At 43.1% G+C, this 9122-nt stretch overlaps 1 pseudogene; it reads right to left on the bottom strand.

The window, feature by feature from the left end:
* Window positions 1-7197: 7197 nt before the first annotated feature.
* On the bottom strand, window positions 7198-8339 carry LOC142652880 (serine/threonine-protein kinase VRK1 pseudogene; annotated as a pseudogene).
* Between the last annotated feature and the right edge of the window lie 783 nt (window positions 8340-9122).

The following is a 9122-nucleotide window of genomic DNA, read 5'->3' as shown; positions in this document are numbered from 1 at the left end:
CGTTATTATCCCTAGAAATAAAATAGGGTTGCATCCATCCTGGTGTAGTAATTGAAAAACACTGGCAAGGGGTGGTGGGAGGGGCCTTATAACCGCTCTGTCTTCTTGTCCCTACAGAGGTCAATAGGGCAACCTCCTGTAGTGCTGTCATGATGGATTCCTGGAAATACAATTACCGGTAGGTCTAATTGCTATTTTCCAAGGAGGGACTGCAAATCTCTAAATTACCTTGTGCAAATGCCTATCCCGCAGCACCTCGGCCTGCGGTGTGACCTGTTTATCCTCGGGAAGTCGACATTCCATGTTGACAGAATAAATTTGATTCCGAGAAACACGATACAGGACTGCGGCCCCTCAGTTTTCTCAGGAGCCAATTAAACGCCGAGCCGCCCACTGGACGGTGCTAAGCAGAACACAACAAAGCAAAGACTCCGCAGGCCCTACGCATAAGCCATTCAAGCACCCGCCACGTCGCAAATTACCCATTCCAGGAAAGAGCTAGAAGCCTCAAAATAGGTGAACGAAATTGAGCAACCCATTGGGAGGCACCGATCAACAAAATAAGACTCGTTACAATAACATCCCGTCAGCCACTGGCTGTCAGGATGAACCGGGAGGAGACTAAAAGCCGATTTGATAACCGTTTTAGCCATCAAGTGCCCCTGCCACAGTGCTGAACCCAATCAACCGCCGCGTCAAAAGACGTACAGCATTGAGCAAAGCTCAGGAGCGATGCCATCATTAACCGAATGCCCACGTGGGTGCAACAGGTGGTGAATAAGCCTAAACTTGTCCGGCTCCTTTTTCGGGACACCGAGCAGAGACCCTACTGAATTGGGTAAAGGACTATCCGTCAAGGGGCCCGCCATCCTACCCAAAATAACCACCTTGGTTAATTTTTCTGTGACAGCTGCTGGATACTGATGCGCAGATCGCAAGTTCCACAAAGAAAAGGGGACCTCGAGGAGGTGGAAGGGATCCTGAAACGGAAGCCATTAGACAACCGCTCCGCTCGAGCCTTATCCGGAAATCTATTTAAATAAGGCTGCATCTCGAACAGATTCACTGACTTCTGACCCATGGTTTAAATTTGCACCCTGCTCCAAACTTGCACTGGCCCTCGTTAAACCCCCCCCCCCCCAAAATCCAGCACCACCTTGGCCGGATTGTTTAGAGGGGCTGGCCGCACCACCAAACCCTCCCCCTCGGTGAAAGGACTGACCTAAAACCAACCGGAGCCATAATGCACAACCACAGACAAATCTTTTATTATCCCACCTAATGTTAGGACGAACTGAAAAATCGGAAGCAGAACTCCCCCAAACATCTGCCCATTGATTGCAATGTAAAAAACGGCGTTCTGTTCCGATGGGCTGTTTTTTTGTTTTTGTTTTTTTACACGGCTGTTTTGAAAAAAAACAGCCGTGAAAAAGTGAAGGTCACTTCTTTTGGACGTTTTTGGAGTGATTTTTCATACTCTCTATTGAAAACTGCCGTAAAAAACGTAGTGAAGATCCAGCCCCCCCCCCCCCACCCCAGGGGACCTAAACACTGCGGGAAAAGGTGAAATAGACTCACCAGGCTGCATGGGTGCGGTGTCTTCACCAGCAAGGTTGAAGGAGACACCACGATGACCGCCATCCTCCATGACATCCACATCCGTGTACTCAACCGAACCATTAGCGGCTGGGCAGTGGAGCCGGGGACCAGAGCTGGAGGGGCTCCGAATCATGCGCCTTACTCGCGGCAGGACATCCATGCTTAAGCGCACTGGAGGATGCGTCTGCCGGGAACGCTGCCGCTGGAGAGACGACGACTCGAGCTGCGCTGCAGCAGGACGCAGGTCCGAGACCGACAGTGCCACTGGAGCAGATGGCCCCGGCAACACGCTATGACTGGCCGCCTCTGACACTCCTTTGGGCATCTCCTGCAGACCGGTCCTCCCCAGCTCCTATTCAAGCCATGCCATACCGTGCTCTGCCGCAGCCCGCGACGACCAACAAAGCCTCCATTAAAGTAATGGTGTCTGGGAAGAAAAAAACATACACAGCGCCACATGGTGCAAGATAAACCTTATGGGTAGGTTAATTAGTAGTGGTGGTAAGTTATATCACTCGCCTAAAGAAGTTTGTACTGGCAGGTACAACTTAGGGATGTAGGCAGTAGTAAAAATAGGTTTCAGCTTTCAATATCCAGAAGCTTGTATCAATTGTATTGTGCCGCGAGTTAAGCCATTTAAAGTATATTTTTTAGAAAAAATAGTGCTACACAATGGAGTAATAGGTGGATTTATTTTGCAAAGAAGGGCAACGCGTTTCAATGCAGAACCTGCATCTTCACCAGGCCAAAAAATGAGTAAAAGCATGGCACAACATACATCTTAAATACACATGTGAACAAGGGGGAGGAGATCAAAGTAAAAAAACGCCAAACCATTGCATTAAACACAACTGATGTAAATGACGTCATCCGCGTTACAATCAAGGTTAAAACAAGGAAAAAGATAGTGGAAAAAAATGTAAACAATGATAATGATGAGAAGCAAATCCGAAATCCATGATTACAATGTAACAAGTTAGATGAAATCCATGATAAACACACATTAACTGGTTGCCGACAGGACGAGAATGCTCGCGAGTTCTAAAAAATATATACTTTTTTAAATGTCCATTAAAGTAAGTTAGGTTAGCAGACAGATCAGACAAACTGACAACTGATGTCTGCTCTGCTAATGGCGCAAATCACTCAATGCACTGACCTTTTCGATCACCCCTCACCCACCCATAGCATCCCCCTTCCAAAACCCATCCTATTTCTCCTCTTATAATTAACTCTTCCCTACCTGCAACCCTGTTCATGCTGTCCTCCCCTTATGGCTTTCAGCCTAGGTCCGGCCATTACGCTAAGTTTGATTTTGTGCTTCTTTAAAAATGCTGAACAGAAGCTTCCTGCTCTAAATGATTAAACCGATCTGGAGAATGAGTAATTAATGTAATTACAAAACATTTCGCGTGAAAAAGAAGTCTTTGACCCAGTAATAACAGAAGTTAGAATTCAGCACCTTTGGAATAGATAAAGGCAAACTGGGCAGGTTTCCTATTCAAAATGCACCAGAATTCTGGCGTATGTGCTCGTGTACCCATCCGTATTCTGGTCAGTATTTGGAAGACAAAACCAGGAGTGGGTCCAAAACATGGAAGAGGTGCAAATCTTTCCATTATCTGGTTTCTCTGTCTTGTGTATCAGTACTAGTTTTGGCTTCCAAATATTTGAAGCAAAATACTGACACGTGCATGAGGCCTAAGGCCGGATTCACACGAGCATGTTCGGTCCGTGAAATAGGACTGTATATCTGCAGTATTTCCCAGACCGAACACACTTCAGGGAGCCGGGCTCCTAACATCGTAGTTCTCTATGACTCTAGGAGTCACTGACTCGCTGCGGGAAAACTGTGTTCTGTAAGGTTTTCAGTACGGGACAGTTTTCCCGCAGGGACTCCTATCATCATAGATAACTTTGACGCAAGGAGCCTGGCACCCTGAAGTGTGTTCGGTCCATGCAATACCGAACGTGCTTGTGTGAATCCGGCCTAACTGTTTTAGACACTTTTTGTGCCTCGCTCGGCAAGGGGGCATGTCTTAGTGGAAAAGAAACGTGCACTAGCAAAAGGGGCGTGGCGGAAATGCAACTTCGTGCTAAAATTTTAGTGCAAAAAACTAAGGGCATAAGCGAAGTCAACTTATAGGTGGTATAAGGAAGAGACCAATGTCTAGCAACATGCACCAAACTTATACAGCCTGCACTACTTTGATAAATATGCCTTGTAAATGTTTACACGGTCTAATGTCTAAGATGGTATTGGCAAATCTGCCCCAATATATTTTTGAACAAGATAGAAATTTACACTTAAGGGTATGTGCACACGCAAAATCAAAAACGTCTGAAAATACGGAGCGGTTTTCAAGGGAAAACGGCTCCTGATTTTCAGACTTTTTTTTCATTCAAAGTCGCGTTTTTCGGTGCGTTTTTTACCTGTTAGTGACCGGCCTATAGTGTTTTTACGTCGGTCACTAACGGGCCTTATTCCGATGCCATAGACTTTTTACGTCGCGGCATCGGAATAAGTAAACCGAGCAGGGAGCTGTCAAATCTCCCTGCTCTCAGCTGCCAGTATCGATCTCACCCGTTTAACCCCTCAGATGCGGTGCTCAATAGCGTGCACCGCATCTGAGTGGTTTTGGAGAGAGGGAGGGAGCTCCCTCTCATCCAACGAACACCCGGCGATAAGATCACCGAATGTCAGTGTCTCCGATGGCAGCCGTGGGCCTAATAAAGGCCCCCAGGTCTGCCTGTAATGAATGCCTGCTAGATCATGTCGCAGGCATGACCTAGCAGATGCCTGTCCGTTTTAAACGGACAGGCAGTAATACACTGCAATACAGAAGTATTGCAGTGTATTATAATAGCTATCGGAGAATCGCATATTAAAGTCCCCTAGTGGGACTAGTAAAAAAAAAAGTTTAATAAATTTAAACCCACTTTTTCCCCTTACAAACTGCTTTACTATTAAAAAACCGAAGTAAAGTTAGACATATATTTGGTATCGCCGCGTCCGTAACGACCCAGACTATAAAGCTATTACTTTACTTAACCCGCATGGTGAACGCTGTAATTTTTTTTTATAAAAAACAACGGAAAAATTGCTGTTTTCTGTGAATCCTGACTTTAAAAAAATGTGATTAAAAAGGTAGTCAAAAAGTCGCATCTACTCCAAAATGGTACCAATAAAAACTACAAGTCGTCCCGCAAAAAAAAGCTCTCCTACAACTGCATCGGCGAAAAAATAAAAACGTTCCGGCTCTTCAAATATGGAGACACACAAACAAATAATTTTGAAAAAAAAAAAGCGTTTTTACTGTGTAAAAGTAGTAAAACAAACACAAACTATACAAATTTAGTATCGTTGCAATCGTAACAACCCGCTGAATAAAGTTATTGAGTTACTTATATCACACGGTAAACGGCGTAGATTTAGGACGCAAAAAGAGTGGCGAAATTTCAGATTTTTTCTATTCCCCCCCCCCCCCCAAAAAAAAGTTAATAAAAGTTAATCAATAACTAATCTGTACCTCAAAATGGTGCCATTAAAAAATACACCTTGTCCCGCAAAAAACAAGACCTTTATACAGCTGTGTCGACGCAAAAATACAAAAGTTATAGCTCTTGGAATGCGACGATGGAAAAATGTAAAAAATAGCTTGGTCATTAAGGGGTTAACGGCTGTTTTTGGAGCTGTGCTTTTATAGTCTATGAAAAACTTCCCAAGAAGTGACCTGCACATCTTCACGGCTTTATTTTTTATTTTATATTTTTTTTACGCGGCCATTTTTCAAAACGGCCGTGTAAAAAAAGAACGGCCCGTCAGAACAGAACACTGTTTTTCCCATTGAAATCAATGGGCAGATGTTTGGAGGTGTTCAGCTTCCGATTTTTTTTATTTTTTTCCCCCCGCCGTTTTATATTCTAATATTGAAAAGTGGATACATTTCGTCGACACAGCTGTACGAGGGCTTATTTTCGGAACAAGTTGTAGTTTTTCATAGCACCATTTAATATACCATATAATTTACTGAGAAACGGGAAAAAAATATTTGAGGGGAAATAGGCAAAAAAACAGCCATTATTTTGGGGTTCATAGTGTAGCTAAAACTACATGTTGACTTTATCCTACAGGTTATCAAGATTACATCAATACCAAAGTTATGGCTTGTTTGTGTTATTGGTCTTTTTTATTTTTTTTAATTTACCACTTTTTATTAAAAAAAAAAAAAAAATAATTTGTTTTCGTCGCCAAAAAGCTCCTAGAGCCATAACTTTTATTTTTCCTGTTTTTGTTTTGCGTTTTTAGCGGTGTGATGGCTTATTTCTTGTGGGGTGGGCTGTAGATTTTATTGGTACCATCTTTGAGTACACGCAACTTTTTATTTTTTTTTTTTTAAATTCCTTTGGGGATCTAAGGTGACCAAAAAATAAGTTTGCCCATTTTTATTTTATTTCTTTTACTGCGTTCACCGAGCTGGTTAAATAATGTTCTATTGTAATAGTTCGGACTTTTACAATAAGGGGTCTTGAACCAACGATCTAATGTATTGCAGTATGACTATTTTGACAGGCTCCTATTAAGCCCTGACAAAAATGGCAGACCTGAGGGCCTTCATTACTACTATTGGCACAATTGACCGCAGCATTTAAGGGGTAAAATGGGCGGAATCAAAGTGATATTTGACTCTACTCGTTGCAGTGAGGTATCGGCTGTATTACACAGCCGACACCCGCTGAGTATGGCGCGAGCACAGCCCATGAGCCCGCTCCATACTTCCCCCTTAATGGCTGACATGTACGTGGCATGTCGATAAGGGGTCAAAATTCTTGCAGTTCCCATTAGAAGCACTCCAAGACAAAGGGGGAATTTATTAACTTCTCTGGCATAGAAAGTTGCAATTTGCTGGATTGTTTCTTTGCAGTTTGGTTTGTTTGTTTTGTTCTGAAATGTACTATAATTTATGCCAGAAATTGGCCTAATTTATTATGGAAACTAGCTCTTAGATCACCATAGGGTGAAATCTACGCCAGCTAAGTTCAGTTCACTCAAACCATGGTCCAGATCTTATGGCCGTAATATGGATGCAAAAATTAGGATAGGAACCTTAATGCAGCCGTAGACTGGACATACTGAGCATTTTTTCGGGGGAGCGGGTTCATGTCATACACTGTTCTTATAGATAATGCCAGCAACCTGCACACCTAAATAATGCCACCATACAGTACTAACCTATCCACCGTGCTCTATACACTAATAATGCAGTCCTATACAGTATATAGAAATAATGCTGCTATACAGTAATACTAACAATACTGTACAAAATAAATACAATTATAGAATACAATACCCTACAAAAAAAAAATATACACACCTACAAATTCATCCTCATACAGAATATAAATATTACACATACACAGCCCCCTCCTTCCCCAGTCCCGACTACGAAGATGCCTGTGTATTATTAAAGTATAGCTAAACGTTCGAGAAACTTCCTTTTTTTTTTTTCTTAAACGTTTATTCTCAAGGGATATTATGGACATCTCAATATTATCTCCTTGCAATAACATAAAAACACGTAAAAATATGTCAAAGTATCATTGTTTTTTGCGTCTCCCGCGTCCTCTTCCCTTTGGCACCAGTTTTGGAGAAGTGGTAGCGGCTTTTGTGGGAAGCCCTCTGGGAGCTGCTTTCTTCACTACAGTTTGTTCTGGCTCTTCATAATCTTCCATGGCACCCAGACCTCGTAGAAGGATGTCTCTTAACTGCTGATACGGAGGTTTATCCACATAACCAAGTTCTAGAACAGCCTCCATGTGTTCTGCAATCTCACCTGGCTTTTTTTCCTGGGAAACACGTGTCTATGTGTTTTTTAATTTCATCGCAATATCTTATTTTTGAGCTTGCTACATAATTTGAATCTGTCAGATTGTGTTCCCATGGAAGTTTCCCACACAGCCACTGAATCATGCAATAGCCAAGAATTTCCAAGTCTCCTCTTCTTGATGGATTAACACCCTTGTGGGCATCAACACTTGTAAACTCTATTGTGCCATTGTGACATTTCCTGGGATTTTCTTTTATAATCCTTGTGCACACCTTCTGGACAGTATCTGTAGGCTAAGCAATAATCCACCAAGAAAACCTGATCTGGATGTTTATGATGCAGGAGAAGATTGGAGTCTGTCTCCATGTACATATTCATGCTCATGTACATACTCCAGAATTTCAATAAGTCTCAGTCCTATCTGCAGCACAGTTTTGTGTTCGAATCGCTTTCACGTCTCTTCATATATCTTCTGTAGGACCTTCCCAAAACGATTCATTACCATAAACCTGTGACTGTTTCCATTTTTGTCATGCAGCCCAGATCCCCAATATTTGGGCACACCAAGGTACTTTAATTTATGACTGCTGGTCCATTTTTTTGAATCCTGTCAGGTTTGACAGCACGCATGTAGAATTTGAGTTCAGAGAAGAGGGGTCCATTTTCACTTGGTTCCACATTGATGACATAAGGAGCATTCGGCCCCACTGTTCCTGAAGAGTTTTCATCCGCAAGATAAAGACGACCAAATCCACTCTGGCCAATGGGTAATCCCAATTTCCATTGCTTTTTTGTGGAGTCCGTGAGCACTTCTCCTTGTGGAAACTCCTCCGCCAACTTGCACTTAGCTGGTGCTTTCCTGGTGGCTGGTGCCTTCCTGGCAGCTGGTGCTTCTTCTTTCTTACGAGGCATAGTATTTAATCTCACAGCAGCTCACTTCTCCGACACGGGAACAACGTTCGAACTTCTGACATGTCATAGTGACATGTCAGAAGCTTGGATTGGTGGGGGTCCGAGCATGGAGACCCCAACCAATCGCTAGAACGAAGCAGCTGAAGTGCTCATGTGAGAGCTCGGCTGCTTCGTGTCTGTTCGACTTTTTCCGGAAAGCCAATGTATTGGAATACGAGCTCATAGACTTTTGTATCGAGTCCGCACACCGATACATTTTATTTCCGGAAAAAGTCGATCAGTGTGCGGACTCTATACAAAGTCTATGAGCTCGTACTCCGATACATTGGCTTTCCGGAAAAAGCCAAATAGAAACTAAGCAGCTGAGTGCTCACACTAGTGCTTCAGTTGCTTCGTTCTAACAATTGGTGGGGATGTCTGTGCTCGGACCCCCACCAATCCAAACTTCTGACATGTCACACAGTTTGTCGAACGTTTAGCTACACTTTTATTTTTTTTTTTTTTTACCCCAAGACTTTGTGCATTACAATTATACAATACAAAGAAAGTGTTGTTGGAGTCAGTCGGCAGGGTCTGAAGTTAAACACTCCACTCATCAGGAGCAGAATAAACATAGTGGGAAAACCAAACACACTGCCGTGATTCATCCCCAGCCTGTGCTGCTGGTCCCAACGCCAGCAACAAGGAAAAATAGCTAATGGGAAGTCCAGCCCTAGGGTAGGACAGAAAAAATGTAAACAAATTGACTTTTTTTCAGGTGCCACCTCCTCCAAGGTGCTAACC

The sequence above is a fragment of the Rhinoderma darwinii genome, chromosome 5 (genome assembly GCF_050947455.1).
Source record: "Rhinoderma darwinii isolate aRhiDar2 chromosome 5, aRhiDar2.hap1, whole genome shotgun sequence".
In the NCBI taxonomy this organism is placed as follows: Eukaryota; Metazoa; Chordata; class Amphibia; order Anura; family Rhinodermatidae; genus Rhinoderma; species Rhinoderma darwinii.
This window is presented reverse-complemented; position numbering and strand designations above follow the sequence as displayed.